Source organism: Pipistrellus kuhlii, unplaced genomic scaffold (assembly GCF_014108245.1).
Source record: "Pipistrellus kuhlii isolate mPipKuh1 unplaced genomic scaffold, mPipKuh1.p scaffold_m20_p_4, whole genome shotgun sequence".
Lineage (NCBI taxonomy): Eukaryota > Metazoa > Chordata > Mammalia > Chiroptera > Vespertilionidae > Pipistrellus > Pipistrellus kuhlii.
The window spans coordinates 14,166,853-14,187,639 of NW_023425540.1; the positions used below are offsets into that span (position 1 = coordinate 14,166,853).

The 20,787-nt window shown below is 38.5% G+C and overlaps 1 pseudogene; it reads left to right on the forward strand.

Moving 5' to 3' along the window:
* Window positions 1–17,864: 17,864 nt before the first annotated feature.
* On the forward strand, window positions 17,865–18,013 carry LOC118704049 (annotated as a pseudogene).
* Window positions 18,014–20,787: the final 2,774 nt, after the last annotated feature.

Sequence of the window (20,787 nt, forward strand, 5' to 3'; positions counted from 1 at the left end):
CATGAGATAATTCACATGAAGAACTTAGCACAATGCCTGGAACTTTGTAAGTATCCAATAAATCACAGCTATTATTACTTCTGGTCCTTGGAAGGCAGTGGTCAGAGCCAAGAAAGTACAACAGCCAAAGTTTCATTTTCATTTATTCATACATCTTATATTTCAGTCTCCACATAGCAGTGAAGGTTCTTCATGTTTAAACTACAAATAAAAGATAAAAAAAACTCATCGAGGGTTGTGATTTTACTACTAGATGGTCATCCAGCAATCTAACACGATTACATTGGGTGTGTTCAAACTATAAAACCATCCCTACTATGGTCATTCTCTTCTAAAGAGAATTTAGAAAGCCACTGTTGCTGTCATTAGGGTCCTCTTAGTCTATTCAGGCTGCTATGACAAAAACTTCCTAGACCAGACCAGTGATCGGCAAACTGTGGCTCTCAAGCCACATGCAGCATTTTGGCCCCTTGAGTGTGGCTCTTCCACAAAATACCACACCCTGGGCAGGTCAATTTTGAAGAAGTGGTGTTAGAAGAAGTTTAAGTTTAAAAAAGTTGGCTCTCAAAAGAAATTTCAATCATTGTACTGTTGATATTTGGCTCTGTTGACTAAAGAGTTTGCCGATCACTGTCCTAGACTGTACAGCTTATAAACAACAGAAATGTATTTCTAACCATTCTGGAGGCTAGGAAGTCCAAGATCTAGGTGGGGACAGATTTCCTATCTAGTGAGGATCTGCTTCCTGATTCTTCTCAGGAGAAAGAAAGGACAAAGAAGCTCTCAAAATCTCTTTTTAATAGAAACTAATCCCCTTTATAAGAGTTCTAGCTTTATGACTTAATGACATCCCAAAGACCCCACCTCACAATGCCATCATATTGAGAATTAGATTCCAACATATGACTTCAGGACGGGGCAAATATTCAGTCTAAGGCAAGGGTTTTAGTCTCACTGACACAATTCTGAAAGGTTATATTTACCTTGGGAATATAACCTTTCTTCTTTTCTATTTCCTACTGGTTTAGGGCTACATACTCAGAATTTGAGTGTTAGTAGTATCCCAACTCTCTTGAACCCTTTCCCAACCAATTATCATACATGCAATTATCCATTTATTTAAACCTAGATTCCACTCCTACCAAGTCTTTTCTTCCCAAACTATAAAAGCATATCCAAAGTAATGTAGGCATGTTCGATAATGAGTTCTCAAACTTTTTTTTAAATCTGCAATCAAATCCTTTTGTTCACCAGAATTGAAGCTATAGAAGCAATTCTACTATTTATTTCTTCTATCTTTGGGAAACCTCAACTTGTAAGATAAGCTGATAAAAATTGTATCAGACATTCTACTTACACCCCAATAATACTCCAGTAGATGATTATGAGATTGCATTCTCACAAAGAATCCTCCTCTGGAAACCTAGTACACTGTTGATGGGAAGGCTGATTGGAAAATAGTATGGAGTTTCCTCAAAAGATTAAAAATAAGCCTGTCTTATGACCCAATGATTACACTTCTGGGGATTTATCTGAAGAAACCCCAAACATTAATTCAGGAGACCATAGGCATCTCTATGTTCATTGCAGTATTATTTACAATAGCCAAGCTATAGAAGCAATCCAAGTGCCACTGTATATATGTTATACATATATACAATGGAATATTACTGGGCCATTAAAAATAAAATTATACCATTTGCAACAGCATGGATAAACCTATAGGGTATTTTGCTCAGTGAAAAAAAATCTCAGGATCTACTTCCCAGGGTGCTCAATCTTCAATAGACTCCCATATTTTACATTTACAAAAAATGTGACTAAAATATTTGCCAACTTTATTTCAACAAATGCTAAAAGAACTTTTCATATGCTCTAATAAGTCCAATAGTCTGGCCCAAACTGCCCAGTGCAACCATATTGGACAGCACAGCTTTGTACCAGTCACTGTGGCTTTGGTCCTGAAATAACGATTGGCTCACTTTGATGTAGGTATCCACTCTTATACCTAGGTCTTGGTCAGTGAGACGAGATTATGTACCTTCCATTTGCATCTCAAGAGTAGAATAGGGAGAAATGATTTCCATAACTAAGTGAAGAGAATAGCACAGAAAAATGACACTGGGAAGACCCATGGGAGTCTGACACTGTTCTGCCTCCTGCTGTATACCTCTGTTTCTGTTGAATGTATAGGCCCATATTCCAGTTTTGAATTGTATTCTATGCAGAGTTTAGACCATGCCCCTGTGTTCTCAAGCTCATGTTGTTTGTATTAGTAGTCCCTGTATTGCCACTGAAGCATATGTGTATATGTTATTGGCTACTATTTAAAAGGTATGGAAATTTTATCTTGATTATATTGTACTAGTAAAGAAATACATATTCTCCAGAAGGAAATCTGCCTCAGCCATACAGACTCATCCTGGCCAGGCCCATGAATGCTTGTTAGTAGATCTATGCCCATGAGTTATGATGGACAGCCTAGGAAGAATGACTGTCTTCTGCCTGATGGTGCCACAGGACTAATTATTATTGCAAACTCTGACCTGCCGCCCTTCCCAGACCAGGCGTCTTCAAACTACGGCCCGCGGGCCACATGCGGCCCGCAGAGGAGTCTGATCCGGCCCGCCAGGTTTTTTGGGCAGTGAGCGCAGCCGAGGTGTTACAGTAGGAATTAGTAGTTCATATAGTCCGGCCCTCCAGCTCTCTGAGGGACTGTGATCTGGCCCCCACTTTAAAAAGTTTGAGGACGCCTGGAACTTTAACTGAATTACGTACACCTCAAAACCTTTCAAACAAATGCACTCAGGATCTAGGTATAATCTCTTGATTTACACTGGGGAAATGACAAAGGAAATGGGCTTACGAGTGTCCTGGACATTGAAATGTCACTGTCCACACAGGGAGTCAGATGGGGACTGAAGGGAACTTTAAAACCATGACAGGTATTATGTTCTCTGACCCCACTGTAGTGGGTGCTCCTTTCTAAATTCAAAAGGATATCCCAAAGCCAAGGCATTCAAAATTGGCCCATAACTCAAATCTAAAGAAAATAAAATTGCTTCTAATCTTCTTGCATTATTTTACTCAATGTATATATTCCTCCTGCCAACTTATCCTTATTCTTCCTGCCCATTTGTCAAATTTTGTTCTTCTAAATCCCAATGTGCTGTACATTATTAATGGCTGTTAAATTATATAAAGGTTAAATTTATCTTAATAGATCTCAAAGGTGTAGTAAGGGGGATGTATATATTATCTTAGAAATTTGGCCGTTTGCTTCTGAAATTACAAAGAATGGCACTAGCTGTGAGGAAAGCAACAGAAAGAAAAAAAAAAACTGCCATCAAAAGCTACAAAAATCCCAAATCTGCTTCCAATAGGCCCATCTTTCCAATAATAATAATAATAATAATAATAATAATAATAATAATAAAAATACCAAACAGCTCATGTTTATAGAGTTCTTACTATGTGTCAAGGATTATATGAGGCACTTAACATGTATGATTGCATTTTTCCCTTAAAATGATCCTATGAGGTGGGTAGATCCTTTACTAGTAGCTAGCTCCATTTTGCAAATAAGAAATCCAGTAAATTGAAGTACCCCACCCTATCCCCCAAGAGTTAAGAGCAGGGGCAGGAATTAAATGACTCCAAATAGGAGCTGGGCTTTCTTTTGCCTGCCCAGGGCACATAGTCATTTGCTAGCTTTTCTACAGAATTACACATTTGAAAGGCTTTTGTTCTGTTTGGAAAAAATTCAGATCTAGTCACTCAAGAATCTTATTCATTAAAGCGGTCAGAAGTTACTCTTCAGGCTGTGTGAAGCAGATTAAAGGAGCATGTGTCCTTGAATGGACAGCTGTTCATGAAGTTTATGTTATGTTTATGTTATGCTCATGGGACCATAACAATCGAAGGGAAATAAAGAACAAGTTTCTTATCATATTTTTTCTTCCCTTTTGTGTTTATTGGTTTAATCCTTAAATTACAGGCATTTTACCCTTTTGGTGTTACAGACCCTTTGAGACTAGTGGAAGATATGAAATCATTTTCTTAAAAGAAATTCTATATTCATGTGCTTAATTAAGGCTACTTAAATATTTAAAAATGTAGAGAAGCCCTAAAAAAGCCTGTCTGAATGCTCACTAACCTAAACAACTCATTTTTAAGTTTAGTAAAATAAGCTCAAATTCCTCTCTTATATCCACAAAAACACCAGAGTGAGAGAGCCAGAAATCTTATCTTCTCTTTCCATCTCCTTGGTCTCTCAGGATGAACCCAGAGAAGCATCAGCCCCAACATTAGGGTCACCATAGCTGAGCCCTATGCAAGGGTGACAGACCAGGTTGATGAGTGGGGACTGAGAATAGCTCATGTCCTGAGTGCCAGAACTATGTATTTTAACACTGGGCTGCATCCATCGTGACTGGGCTTCTTCCTAATGTTTATGACATTGTTTGTATATAAGCCAGTCAGTGTCTTACATATCCACTCCTACCATGGACTACATATGAGCCAGAAATGCCCTGACTTATGGAGAAAGGCCCCCAGTCACAACATCAAAAACTCCTAATTCCTCACAAAAATTACCTTGAAATTGATTAAAGACTTAAATATAAAATCTGAAGGCATAAAAACTCTTAGAAAAAAAAAAAACATGTGGGGAGAGGAAGCTCCTTGACATTGGTCTTGACAATGATTTTTTTGGATATTACACCTAATATTCAAGCAATGTAAGCAAAAATAAGCAAGTGAGACTACAAGTTTATGCACAGCAAAAGAAACACTAAAAAGACAAAAAGGTGGAAACCCCATCCCATCTGTAACTGCGAAATGCAACAACAAAATAGATCACAAACGAAAGAAATGGAGGACAAAAAGCGTCTGGATATAGAATTCAAATCTACGCTTATAAGGTTTTTCAAGAATTTCCTAGAAAAGATGGATAAGGCCTATGAGGATATGAAAAGAGATCAACTAGAATTAATAAGGAGTCAACAAGAAATGATAAGGGATCAACAAGAAATAAAGAATACATTGTCTGAAATAAAAAAACATTTTACAGAGTCCTAAAAACAGAAGGAAAGATCACAAGAATCAAGTCAAAGATTTGGAACATAAAGAGCCAGAAGACACTCCTCCACAGAAGCTAGAAGGCAAGAGAATCCAGAAAATTGAAGATAATGTAAGAAACCTCTGGGACAACTTCAAGAGAACCAACATCAGAATTATGGGGGTCCCAGAAGATGAGAGAGAGCAAGATATCGAAAACATACTGAGAGAAATAGTGACAGAAAACTTCCCCCACCTGGTGAAAGAATTAGACTTACAAGTCCAGGAAGCGCACAGAACTCCAAACAAAAGGAATCCAAAGAGGACCACACAGAGACACATCGTTATTAAAATTCCAAGAGCAAAAGACAAAGAGAGAATATTAAAAGAAGCAAGAGCAAAGAAGGTAGTAACCTATAAAGGAGCACCTATACGATTGTCAGCTGACTTCTCAACAAAAACCATGCAGGCCAGAAGGGAATGGCAAGAAATATTCAAGGTAATGAATAGCAAGGACCTACAGCCAAAAATAATCTACCCAGCAAAGCTATCACTCAGAATCGAAGGCCAGATAAAGAGCTTCACTAATAAAAAAAAACTAAAGGAGTTCATCACCACCAAACCAGAATTATATGAATTGCTGAAGGGGGTTCTTTCAGAAGAGAAAGTAAACAAAGGTAAAAATTATGAACAACAAATATGTAACTATCAACAAGTGAATCTAAAAACCAAGGAAATTAAAAAAATCTGATGAACAATATTAACTGTTGAATATAATAGAATCAGAGGTATGGAAGGGGAGTGAACTGACGATTCTTGGGGAAAAGGGGAGAGGGGGGCGTGGGAAGAGACTGAACATAAACTGTGCACCTATGGATGAGGACAATGGGGAGAGGGGAAAGGGCAGAGGATGGGGTGGGAACCTGGTGGAGGAGAGCAATGGTGGGGGGGAAAAAGAAACATTTGTAATAATATGAACAATAAAAACATTAAAAAAAAAAAGACAAAAAGAGTAGCCGACCTACAAAATGAGAAGAAACATTTCCAAACCACATATCTGATAGTGAACTCATACAACTTAAAAGCAAAATAAGTAAGTAAATAAATAAATAATAAAATTAAAAATGAACAGAGGGATTGAATAGACATTTTTCCCAATGAAAACATACAAATGTTATATTTTTTTCTATTTTAACATTAGTTATTTTTATTAATCTCTTACTGTGCATAATTCATAAATTAAACTTACTCATAAGTACTTATAGGAATAAACATAATATATTTAGGGCTCAGCACTACCCTTGGTTTTAGGCATTTATTGAGTGTCTTGAAACATATCTCCCACAGGTAAGGGAATACTACTGTACTGTATGATCTCTCTTACATGTGGAACTAAAAGAACTTCACTTATAAAGACAGAGTACAGATTGGTGGTTGCAGGAGTGGGGTGCAGGGAAGTGGGGAAAATGGGTATAGGTGGTTAAAAGGTACAAACTTCCAGTCATGAGATAAGTAAGTTCTGAAGATACAGTATAATGTACAGCAAGAACGTCAAACTTGTGGCCCGTGGGCTGCATATGGCCCACAATGAATATTTTTGTAGCCCAAACAAATAAAAATATGTAAGAAACATTTTAATAAAAAATTTGTAACTTAACTTTTATAATATCCTGTTATACATAATTATTAATAATGAATTATAATATTCGCTAATGACTGATTACTATAATCATGTTGCATTCATTTTCCTTTACATGCAGGCACACCATTTCTCTCCACTAATACTAGCAGCAAATATTTTAGCAACTGATTACCACATCTTTAGTCTTGTACTGACTTGTTTGTTGTGTGCCACAGAAAATATTTAGCTTTCAGAGAACAAGAAAAATAGGTTTATTTGCTTATTATGCTTATTAATTTGTGCAGTTATTCAGTGTTTGGTAAGTTAATGTTCCAGAAAAAAAATATTAATTTTTATTAAATATTAATTCAGTGTTTGGTAAGTTAATGTTCCAGAAAAAAAATATTAATTTTTATTAAAATTTTTATTTTATGTTAATGATTACTCATTTAGTTCAGCTCTTTGTATTCAGCATGTTTCTATTGAAATAAGCCTATTTTCTATAAAAATTGAAGCTCTTATTTTTTTGTGGCCCACATAAACTTAAACCTTGTTGATTTGGCCCCTGTTAGCCTTTGAGTTTGACATGCTTGATGTACAGCATAATGGTGATGGTCCTTAATACTCTATTGTATATTTGAAAGTTGCTAAGAGAGCAGTTTTCATCATAAGAAAAAAATAAGAAGGTATAACTATGTAAGGTGATGAATTATTATTGTGGTAATTATTTTACAATATACACATATACCAAATCATTACCTTGTAAACCTTAAACTTGCACAATATTATATACAAATTACATCTCAATAAAACTAGAAAAAGTAAAATTAAAATGATTTAAAAACCCAAATTCATCCCTCTCTCCTAGGTCACTTGGCATCTGAAGACAATCTCAGTCCATAGAGCCAGTTACCAGGGCCCAGTCTCCTCCCTGCACTAAGGCAGCATTGAGATGGCTATGTAATATTCTTGTTTATTAACTCATTGTTATGGGCACAATTTGCTAATAGCCATTCTTCAGAATATGTTTGATTTGACCAAGGAGGCTTTGCTCCTTTTTTCCCCCCACCTGCTTATTCACCACAGCTCACATCCATGAAATATTTTTTTCAATGAAAACCACATTTCCTCCTAATGAGGGTCACACTGGATTCCAGCTTCCAGGAGTAGACAGACCCTGCACAGTGAGGTTTTTCATTCCTGGTCTTTTTATTATTATTATTATTTTAATCCTCACTAAAGAATATTTCCCCATTGATTTAGGGAAAGTGGAAAGGAGGGAGAAAGACAGAGAGACACATCAATTGGTTGCCTCCTGCACCCACCCCAACTAGGACAGGGGAGGGAGCCTGCAACTGAGGTACATGCCCTTGACCTGGATAGAACCTGGGACCCTTCAGTCCTCTGATTTCTCTAATCTAGTGGATAGGCTGATGCTCTATCCACTGAGCCAAACTGGCTAGAGAAATGCTTAGTCTTATAACGATCATTAACAGACCTAATCAGCTGTGAAAGTGCCAAGGATCTGGATCTGAGTCTTTTATCCATACCACAAACATTTCTAAAATACCTACTGTGTTCCAAGCATTGGAAAGCTCAGTGAAGGGTAGAGGTATAAATAAGTGCTGTTGTCCACCTTGGAAAGGCTAGCATAGGATCCATGTAATTAAAACGGATAGACAAGACCCAGAAACTTGCTGGTAAGACACTCTCAAGAAGAGATAACCTCCTGACCACATTGTCTGCTGGGACCTTAATCTCTCTGCTTTGACTTATGAAGAGTAATCTTGGATGGTTTAGAGAGATCCGTCTAAAAGCAAGAAAATAATCCAAATGGCCTCTGAGGTCTCTTAGTCATAATGCTGTAAACCAGGCATCGACAGACAAGCCAATCTCTGAAGTTTTGTCACTTGCTGGGAGGAGTAAGCAGGAACAGACTTACTTTTATGGAACCCACTTGTTTAAGTAACCGAATTAAGACATGGAATATGTTTGCTGCCATCTAATTTCAGACCTCCACTTTTGACACACACTTTATACCAAGCTTCAGGGCAGATGAGTGCAGTAGCACAGGATTTCTCTAATCTACCTCATTTTAAACTCAAATTTCATTCCATCTCTGCTTTCTCTGTGTCTTGCCTCTAACCTCTGATATTTTGCAGCCTTTCTTTTATTTTCAGGGTTTTTGTTTTTTGTTTTTGTTTATCCCTCCGGATTCTGACTCTCATGTTTTTATTTCCTTGCACAAAGGGTGTCTTTTATTGACCCAGGATGCTTAGTGCTAATTCCAGTGAAATGCCTCTCTAACTGAAAGGTCCTAAGTCCTATTCAGGTCCCAATTCCCTCACCCCAGTTCCCCCAAGGCCAGCACTAGTAGAAATTATCTCCCAGGCTCCCAGGGTGTGCCTGGGAGATACAATTGGCCTACCAATACAAACGTCAACTTCATCCAAATATATCCTCACAGACACAGCCAGAATAATGTTAGACCAAAGGTCTGGATACATCATGATCTAGTCAAGTTGATATATAAGATAAATCATCCCCTCCAGGCTGTTTTTAACCATGACCTGAAGTTCTCCTAGGGCAGTGGTTGGCAAACTCATTAGTCAACAGAGCCAAATATCAACAGTACAACGATTGAAATTTCTTTTGAGAGCCAATTTTTTTTAAACTTAAACTTCTTCTAATGCCACTTCTTCAAAATAGATTCTTCCAGGCCATGGTATTTTGTGGAAGAGCCACTCAAGGGGCCAAAGAGCCACATGTAATCATGAGCTGCAGTTTGCCGGTCACGGTCCTAAGAGACTAATTCCTATTTGTAGCTCCCTCTTTGAGGAGAAAGGGCATTGTGTATGCAACAGGGAAGTTCTGCCCCTATTCTGAATTTAGGTTAGAATTGGAAGATTGGTCAAACAGGTCCTACCCCTTCCCACTTCTGTCCCTGTGTGGAAGTCCATTATAGTTGTCCCCAATTCTCTTTCTTGATGAATATAGGGTCATTCTCTAAGTCATTTAATGGATAAGATATTTGGGTTCAACAACAGTCAATAGAAGTCAGCATGCAAGATGAAATATTTGCTATCAAGATGCTTAGCCAGGTCCAAGTAGCTCAGAAAACAGATGTTTTATGTGCTGCCTCCAATATTTTTTAAAGGACAAGAAACATATTTATAATCTGCATAAAATTCTAGGTGTTACTTCTCAAGAATCATAAAGTTAAACCATCAGAGATCATTTAATTCAAACTGATCATTTTCCAGAAGAGTAAATGGAATCCTTTTGTAGACAGTCTGTCTGTCTCTGTCTCTGTCTTGGGCATCTGAAACGATCTTACAAATGGATGATTCTTCAGTTCATGAGTCTCAGTGGAAGGCAATGCTTGCCTCTCACTACAAATGCTGAAAACCCCAGGCTTGTAAATTCTCATCCTCTTTTGCAGCTAAGGCATGGGCTTGTGTCCAAGGTTCCCCCAATCAGATGTACTTGCCCCAGATTTGGAATTGGGAGCTTGAGGTATGAAGAGCAGGGAGAGTCCATTCTGCTGGTGGGTGGTAACAGCAGTGTTTTCAGAAACTCCAGGCTCAATGCTGCAGTGGTGGCATTCTTGTTCAGTTCCAGAGGCAGCAATGATATCCTGACTGGTTTTGCCTCATGGTCCTAGTTGCTGCCAGCATTCCATGTTCCTGAGCAAGCCTTACTTTATGGCCCTCCTGGTTATTCTGAGAGCTACCCCATGTCTTCTCAATAAAATTCTTATGTGCTTAAATTAGCCAAAGGTTTTATTCTTGGTTTGTTTTTTAGTTTCTTGCAATTAAAACCAGTAGGTGGTATGTGATCCAACCTGACAAGCACTTAACAGGTCTTGTGACAGAGCTGGGATCGGATCCATGTAACCTCCAGCTCTGTGTGATTTACACGGGGCACAAATCTTCTCTACCTTCCCTTGGGAAGCACCATACTAGTATAGCACATAGGATCCGTTTCACTCAAAATTGTGAGTAACAATTTAAGAGCCTGTATTAGTGAAAAATAGGTTAAACAGCAAGCAACATAAAACTCATAATATCGCCGAAACCGGTTTGGCTCAGTGGATAGAGCGTTAGCCTGCGGACTGAAAGGTCCCGGGTTTGATTCCGGTCAAGGGCATGTGCCTTGGTTGTGGGCACATCCCTGGTGGGGGGTGTGCAAAAGGCAGCTGATTGATGATTCTTTCTCATTGATGTTTCTGGCTCCCTCTCCCTCTCCCTTCCTCTCTGTAAAGAATCAATAAGATATATTAAAAAAAAAAAAAACCCTCATAATATCAATAGCTTAAGTAAGATAGAAATATGTTTCTTTCTTACATAAACTAGAGAAATACTCGTGGGAGCTTTGGGGCTCCAGGCTGTTAGAGATCCAAGCTCCATCCCTCTCATTTCTCCTTCACCCTTATCACCAGGGGACCAGCTTATAGTATGTTGTAGTCAAATCTTCTTCTTAAATGTTTCCAATCCAACCCTTGCTCTTTTTTTTTTTTTTAAAGTATGCAGACACTTGCTAAAATTCTTCTTCAAGCTGCTATAATAAATATCATAGACTGGGTAACTGAAACAGCAAACTTTACTCACAGTTCTGGAGGCCATGACGGCCAAGGTCAAGTCATCAGTCAATTTGGTGTCAGTGAGAACCCACTTCCTGGTTTGCAGATGGTGCCTTCTTGCTGTGTCTTCATGGCAGAGAGAGAAAGAGCTCTAGTCCTTTCTTCTTATAAGGATGCTAATCCCATCATGGGGGCTTCAGCATCGTTACCTGATCTAAATCTAATCATCTCTCAAACAGTCCCACTTCTAATACCATCACTTTGGGAGTGAGGGCTTCAAAATGTACATTTTGAGGGGACAAAAACATTCTGCTCATATACCATCCAAAGCCAACATTTTGCATGGGCTCCTTTCTTGGTTTATATGGACTCAGCATAGGCTCTTATGGCAGCGGGCGGCAGGGCTACAGAGCAGACATCTCTGGACTCAAGGAGCACTGACTATGCGGTTCTGACCCACTAGTGCCAACCAGAGGTGGATGAGTTCGTAGAGCGAGGATCAACTCTCAGTCCAAGGGACAAAGCTAACGCAAAAACAAAGTCCTCTCTCTGAGTGATATGCAGCACAAATATGCCTCTGGGCACAGATGGAAACACTGGGCACAGACGCTGCAGTGCTAGGAAATGGAGGCTTTTATCTTGAACTTTTCCAGCCAAATTTAATCTGATTGTATAAAAGGATTGCATTGTAAATCTTAAGTGCATAAAGAATTCTGACTGTCTTGGCCTTGGTTCCTCTTGAGATCATTATAAATTACTCTGTATTCAGTATCTTCAAAACTCCCAAGAAAAATAAAGGATCTTCAATACTAAGAAGGAGATTATTTAACATCTCAAAGCCAAGATTTTATCTACTAGTAGTTTCATTGATCATTTTCAACTCTTTCCTCATTTACTTGCTTATCACCAATTCAATCCGGCACAGGTAATGGGTGGTATTCATGTTAGTGACTAGTATTTTGTAATGGAATATGGTCTCTCTATCTCATGCCAATGCACATACATGATAATTATAAAAAGCCCTTTGTTGATAGGTTTATTACTGATGCTATCCTGTAAACAGAACAGGTATAACTTAAATTTTAATTATCTTCTCCTCCTTCAGATTATGAAAACAATTATTTTAATCTATGGAATCTCTATGACATCTATCATTTTTAGAGGCAGGCCTCCCCCCTCTTCAAATGCATAAAGAGTGTTTCTTTCCCCCTTAACATTGGTCAGTCAAGGTTAGCTGGTAAGAGTTGAAATCTTTTCACCTCTCAGTAATTACATCTTCCTCAGTCTGGGGAAGGAGTGATAAATAACCGTAATGAGAGCAATAGAGATAGCAGTAACTATTTGCAAAACACTTTAGCAAATACAAAATGGTTTTACCTGACTCATAAAAGTTAACAACCTAAATCTCCCAACCCTACTTTGTGTCCCTTGATCCAGCCAAAATACCAACCCTGAGCAAATAATGTTTATTGCATTCATTTTGTTTAACAGGGAACATAAAAAATCCTATAGTGGTCTCAGTAAAAGTTCAGCAACTATTGTCAAAGAACAAAGAGGAAAATAGCTGCAAGTATGTTTGATGGACATTAATTGACCAAGAAGGATGAGCTGAACAGAAAAGATTACATAATAGGATGCTATGAAAATTGAAAGCATCAATTTTTTTTTAAAGGCAGAGTACGGGCTCCCAATATTGGAAAACAACTGATGCTTCTAGTCTCTGGCTGTGAAACAGGAAGCAAGCTTGGCAGCCACATGAATTTAGGGTGTTACTACTGCTGTGTCTACACAGGGAAAGGACTGTGGGAGGTGATGCAGCTCCCTTCGGAAAAAACACAAGACCAGCCTCTCAGCTGCGGCTCTACATGGCACTATAGCACATCTCTTCCAGCTTTTAGACCTGCTGAAATGCCATGAAAGGCCTTCCGTCCTTTGTTGCATTGGGTTCCTGAGCTTGCGTTAGCTTGTGTCAATGAGAGAAAAGCTGTGTTCCCTGACACTGACACCTTAAGAACTCCCCAGGAGATCGGAGTCTGGAGGACAGGTAAATAAGTGTAAGCCAAAGCTTCCTTCTTCCCATAGTTGACATCACAGACACACAGACAGTTGTCTCCTAGCGACTGGCAGAGCAACTAAGCTGAACTGCTGGAGGAGGGGTGGTCCCTCACACTCTCCTCAGTGATGGTGGCAAGTGGAATGCTGAGGCAGCTGGCTTTTTTTTTTTTTTTTTGGTAACAAAGTTTATTGTGTTTAATTTATAAATGTTGGAAACAAACCAGAAAGATAAACTGAGTTCATTTGAACCCAGAAAAGTTTCTCTAAAATAATATACACATGGTTCCATATAACACTTATAAAATTACTGGTTTATCAATTACCATTACTTTACAAACAAAAGTCACTTTTATGGCTAGAATATCAATCTTAGAGATTGTGAATGGCCTTAGGAAGCGTCATGTGGTTTCTGTCCTACCCTTGGCCTCTGCTCACCTCTCCAGTTTCAATTCTTGCCTCTCCTTCTTCCCTTTCCATGTTGCTCCAGCCACAATGAACTTCCTTTTTCTGTAAACACTGTGCTCATCCTTCCTATCGCAGATTTTGCAGATTCTGTTTCACCTATCCTTAAATCGCCTCACTTTGACTGCCCACCTTCCATTCCATCTTTGGTATCTGCCTAAAGCATAATTTGCCACTCAGTTTCACAGGCCCTTGTACTTCCTTTGTCTTTACCATAATAATGGCAGCACAGGGTTCTAGGCCCTGTCCTAAAATATACATTCACACATAACACACATGTGTGTGCCTCTATGTCTATATGTATCTATCATTTATCTATAACTGGGGTAGGGATCATACAGTCATATAAGGCCTGCAAAATCATTTGGTCTGTTCCCGCCAAGGCATTAAGGGGTGAGTTAATTAAATGTTTGACCAAATAAAGCAGGCTAATTTTTAAGTTGATAATTTTGTATGGCCCGTGAATGATGTCATAAATATCCAAATGACCCTTGGTAGAAAAAAAGGTTCCCCACCCCTGATCTATAGGAACAGTAGTCAGATATAGTAACAGTCAAAGCAGAGGAAATAAGAACATACAAAATATAAAACAAGCAGAGAAGATTTTCAAAGCCTAATAAAATGGAAAGAGAGAAAAAGAGCACCAGCCAAAAGCACAGGTTCTTTTCAAAAGAAGATATCATGAACTTATGATTTGAACTTTTAAAAATTGCTTTATATTTTGTAACTGGAAAAATTATGTAAGTTTTGAACTAGGTCTTTCATATTTCTTCCAAGTCTAAGATTCTCTATGAAATCCCAAATGGCTATGTAGTGATGAATAATTTTGAAAGTAATAAAGTGTTCCACCAGCATTCCACTCTTCATCGTGTAACTAAGTTGAAACATTTATGCTAATAGACTCATCAAATATGTGCACAGATGCACACACAACACACTCATACATGCTCATGTGCTGACATTCATGTACATGTTTTCCTGAAATATCCAGTGAACAGAGATTAAGGACATTTGGAGGATGTGAAATGGGGAGGGGCTGGTTAATCTGTTAATTATTGAACACTCTCCTTTGCAAATGAACTGAATAGAATAAAACATTATATTTGAGAAAATATTGATACATTTGTATGTGTAGAAAATTTTACAGATGTAAGAGAAAAATGTTACAGATATAAGAGAATCAGCGTTACTATAGTGTTTTGAGAGTAGAAGCATGTTTTCAATTATTCCAACCCCCAGAGCAAAATATTTAAATAAAGTATGATGTCACCATTGACCAGTGAAATGCTAGCATTCCTCTGCTGCTCTGCTCTGGGTGGGGCCTGAGAGGGTCTAAATCAAGGGCAGTGAACAGAGCTCAAGGCCAGTAGTGAGACAGGAGAAACTGTTTTGTTTCCAAGTATGTTTATGGAAATGAGGCGCTTCATAGTGTCTCTCTGCAATAAGATTAGGCAAAGTGCTCACAAGATAGAAGCACCCCTGTTAATGCACTGGGATTTTTAATGTACTAAACACAGCACTGAACTTTCCAGGGTTATGTGTGTGAATCCGAGCCTGGATGCCTAAAGCAAACAGGAAACCCAAGGCTTTTGAACGGTTTTACACATCTTTGGCAGAAAAATCAATGGGAAGCCTTTTAAACATACAGATATTGGGTCCCAGTCCAAACACACATGAAGTAGAATCCTCAAACTCCCTGGCACCCACCCACACCTACAAGCCTGACCAGACTGGGTCATCTGACTTTGGCTTTAAAGGTTCTCTACAATTGAGGCAAAATTCTTAGCTGAAGATCAACTCTTTGTTTGACCTTTAGTTACCCTTCTCTCCCCTTCCTTCATCCTAGAAATCTTTTTATTGAGCACAAGTATGGAGAATCACAATTTATATGGATATGAAAGTGGCCTACTTTGACAAGTGTTGTCCATTGTTCTTCAGAGCTAATTGCTTGATCTGGCTGCTCAAGGGGCCCTAACTACATGGAGCGGTCCAAAGATAGATGGTACTTATTTGTAAGGAAAGTGGGGGGAGGGAGTATACTTTTCTCATAGAATCCCCAAAATTTTACCTCTTTAATGTGCAATAATATTTTTGTCCCTTGAAAATGGCACTTTGCAGCTTGAATATATTGTATTCCCTGCAGATTTTCTTGTGTGTGCTTTTTTCTGCAACCAACCCCTACATTAAGATATAGGTTGTGTACTTTAGAAAAGTCATAATTTACCAGTGAAATTTAAAGTGTTTGCCATTTTTTACTCCATGACACATGTAGATGAAGTTAGGTGCATATTTATTATAACTTTGGACCTAAACATTCTGAGTTCAAATCCTGGCCCTGTGCACTTGCTAGTCTGTGACCTTGGACTTCATCTCTTGGTACCTCCGTGTTTTCATCTATGAAAACTATAAGGCTGTTAGGAGAGTTCAGTGAGCTAATATTTATAAAGTGCATAAAACAGCCTGGAAAGAGAAGTAAGGACCTAATATGGGTTAGCTTTTATTATTATTTTCTTTTATATATAAAAAAGTACTTCCTGCCCTGCATCCTTTTCCTTAAAACAGAGCAACAAATAAAGAACTCAATTCCTCCACCTATAGATTGGAAATGGGAGGTCAGCCAACCTTTAGATTGAAACATGGGTAGATCTGGTAGGATATAATAAGCCCTTTTCACAAAACCCTGGGTGGTTGTTTTGTTTGTGTTCTCACTGAGGATGGGAGCAGAAAAGGACTTTACTCTTCACATTATAAGGACCCTCCCACTCAGAGGATATTGGAGCATTAGACGTCAGTTACTCATCTCAGCTGTCAATAAGAAAGCTGAGGAACAGCTCTGTATATCTGTAAGTTCTGAGAAAACTACAGGGAAGACAAGTCAAGGGGAGATGAAGGAAGCAGGAGAGAAAGCAATATTTACTGAGTGCCTAACATATGCCAGGTAACATAATACACTTTTACACATTAGCTTTTTACAGAGCAGGGTCCAGTGCTCATTTGCAACTTAGAGACTACAAGAGAAGACCAAGCTCCTTGAAGATGTCCCCAGTACTCCCTTCACTCCACATGTCAACTGCCTCACTCATAGTATGCTTCCTCCTACCTCCAGACTAGAGGGAAATTTGCCAGCCAGTGAGGGTAGGTTGAAATATTTTATTGGATCAATGAGATATTTGGGGACCATGTGATTCCCAGAGAGAATATTCATTTCTTGGATGAAGAACTATATTTCTGTAGTATATCTCAGCATATTAGATGCTCTCAGGAGTCTCTTTTCAAATTTTAGTAAACACATCTTTTCTTTCTTTTGGGAGGAAGGGCATATAGAATATGATTTAATAATATTAATTATTCATTTTCATATATATTGACCTGTACATAGTCTATAAGTTATTTTTGTACCTTTCAGATCTTCTATTTGTAATAAGAGAATATCTTATAACATAGAACAAATAAAAATGGAGAGAAAAACAAAATTTTGAGTCATGCCAGCCACATATTTGTTCATTGGGAAGCAGCCAAGCCACAGATTAGGGACATAGTCCTGGAATAAAGCCAGGGGACATGATGACAAAGGACTCTTTGTTCTTCCCATGGCCAGATATGTACATAAAGTACATCCTTTTTCCATATATTTACCCAGGGTCCAGGGGGGAAGGTTGATGCCTGAGATATTTGAGTAACCAAGCAATTTTTCTAGTAAGACTGATCACTATTTAAGTGGAATCTTTAATTCATAGAGTTTGATTTAAATTGTTTAAATTATTTTATTTTATATTTATTTTATTAAAATAGTAAGCTACTTAAGTTACTTAAAGTATAATATTACTTAAAAGTGTACAAAGTGATGATTTGATCTAAATATACATTGTTTAAAAATGTATCTTTCTCATAGTGCAAAATGAACAGATTTTAGAGCAGAATAATTGTGAGATATTAAGGCACTATGTGAAGAAAATGGGCATTTTATAGGATAAGAAATGACAGAATTGCCTAACACTGCTAGAGCTATCTTGAGTGACTTGTGCTCATATTTTATGTAGACACCGAGTTGGCCAGTAAGAAGAGTGTTTAAAAATATGAACTTACAGACTTACCTGGCAGCGGAGATACCGTGATCACAGGGCAGGGCTTATCCATTGCACTCTGGATGTGCTGACTCCTGAGATTTCCCCAAATGTGGGAAACTAGACTGCGTAACTTGTGGCAGTGGGGGACTGTGTTCGAGCTCTCCCCTGAAAAAGAACTTTCACCTAAATTCAATACTTCTGCTATCTACTCAGATACCTGGAGGTGACCCAAAGATGGGGCAGAAGAGGAAGCAGCTGAGCATACCTATGTCCTAGGAAATGACCAGTGCCTGATGAAAAACAACTACCAGATTCCCACTTTCACACTAGTTTCCTAAAGGAATCCATATTCAAATTCCTGGAAGTTCTTTGTACACATAAAGAAAATGTCAGGGCAGTATATTATGCTATTGCTAAAAAATAAAAAACAAAAAACAAAAAACAAACAATAAAAAAAAAACACACACACACATTGACTCCAAGTTCTCATCTTCTCTATTTCAATGGTTCACATGTGAGCCTATAAGTACATGTTTGAGTGTTTAGTATAAAGGACCTGGTAATATTCATTTAATATAATTTATCATTATAATTATATCAAATATAATTTATCATTATAAGTGATAGCTACCCTCTTCTCCTGAATAATAAGCCTCACTATCCTGGCCTACACTTAATGGGGAAAAGGCTGCCTTATCCAAAGGGGATATACAATGATATTACAAAGCATTATCCTGCTAACCTACAGTTTTCAACATAATAGTTATGTTTGTTGGCTTCTTGTGGAGTTTTGAAACACAAGAAAACAGCCACAACTGAACACTTAGAAGTTTTACATTTGGAGGAAAATTATGAGCCAATATTGCTTTTCAGATTTCTTAAAGTGACATCGATGTATAGACAAACCAGACTTTCTGCCCACTATCCTGAGAAATATTCCCATTTAACTCTGGATATCCATTGTCCTAAAGGAGTACCTATTTTGGTGATAGTTACCTCATAATTCCCTGTGTTCATAAGACAAAGAGACTCAGGTATTTTACCCACAAATAGATTTTGGAGCATAACAAACACACGAAAGAGCTATTTCTTGGCAGTGGTATCAGACAAATGATGAACAGGGGAAATAACATTTGAAGAAGCCATCCACCTAAAATAAAAGCCAAACTGGAGACATAATTTAGATACCAAAGGCCAGATAAAACTGCTGGTTTCATAGAGAGAGAAAAGTAAGGGGTTTATTGAGGAATACAAACATGATATTTCTTGCCAAAACAAAACAAAATCATTATCACAGAGGTTTGCTTTTGCAAGCAGCCACAGCTGTATACAATATGCAAGTATGTGTCTCAGGCTCAAAGCACACAGGGAAATCAAGTTAAGAGTCTGGCTTATATTCATCAAAGTTTGGATAATGTCAAGGTTACGCCAAGTCTCCCAGCCACAGAATAGGCCGTGAGATGCCACAGCTCCTCAGTCCATCTGGTTCTTTATATTGGGTTGTTTGATCACCAGTCATTTTGGATCCCTCCACACAGAAGGTCTGGAAAGCAGAGACTGGGGTTCAAGAGTCCACTTTGGGTTTTTGCCCTCCACCCTCACAGGAAGTTCTGAATGTAGGAATGAGCCACATGCTTTCTAAGCCTTTGTCTTCAAAAGAATTGCATTTCTAGTAAGAACTTTTTATTTAATTTTTTTTGGGTGACATTCTATACAATAAAAGGCTAATATGCAAATTGACTAAACAGTGGCACAACGGGGTTGCTATGACACATACTAACCACCAAAGGGCAGATGCTCAATGCAGGAGCTGCTTCCTGGTGGCCAGTGTGCTCCCACAAGGCAAGCACAGCTCAGTCAGAAGCCGGACTCATGGCTGGCCAGCACAGCAGTGATTGCAGGAGCCTCTCCCGCCTCCATGGCAGCACTAAGGATGTCCGACTGACAGCTTAGGCCCGCTCCCTGTCAGTCAGACATTCCCTGAGGACTCCTGGACTCTGAGAGGGCACAGGCCAGGCTGAAGGACCCACCCCCTATCCCAAAGCATGAATTTTGTGAACCAGGCCTCTAGTTGGTTAATAAGATTACTATCTGTGTTTCAAGTGTATAAAAAAATCTGAATAAAAAATAACAGTGGTATTCATCACTGTGCCTTGGTGGAAATGAAGAGGGATGTAAGATCAGAACAAAGAAAATCCAGGGAATGACATTATGGGATTCCTGTCCTAGGGTGTAGATTTGGAACAAAAGGAAATCTTCAATGATAGCTAACCAAGTTCTGTCTTTGAAATCGATTTTGGGGTTTTCTGCTGGCTGTGGGGATGAAGAGAGAAAAAGATTTTGTTGTGGAATTGTGCATGAATAAATAGTACAGTTGATGGAGGCTTCAAAGTGAAACTAACACAATAACAATTACATGTTGATTATATAATTGTTCTCTATCTAGGTTTGTCATATACCTTTCCACATAAACAATGTCTGTGCAAGCAGAGGAAACATTGTCTGATCTGACAGATCTTTTAACTGGATGGCAGTGACTGCAGAAGAAATTGAGATATTGAGGCCAAGGAAAGAGATATACCTAGAAGAGAACCTTCCCTTGTGACCATCAGAGGCAACCAACTTGATGGCACCTTGCTTGATCTTGAACTTTAAGAAAATAACTTTCTGATATCTAAACCTCCCATTCTGTAGTGCTTCGCTATGGTAGCCAAGAGATGAGAAGGGTGGGGAGGGAAAAAGGAATGTGTCCATGGAACCATATAGAGGAACTGACATCTTCCCCATGAGTTGACCTCCTTAAACTACCTCAAGTAACTCCATCTTTGTGGCCTCAGAGGGGTATCATTGTCTTCAGAAGTCGGGGAGGAAATTCTGTGAAGAATCGCAGCTACTTGTAGACAGAGGAAAAGGAGAGTGCCCTTCATCAGTATCAATTTATA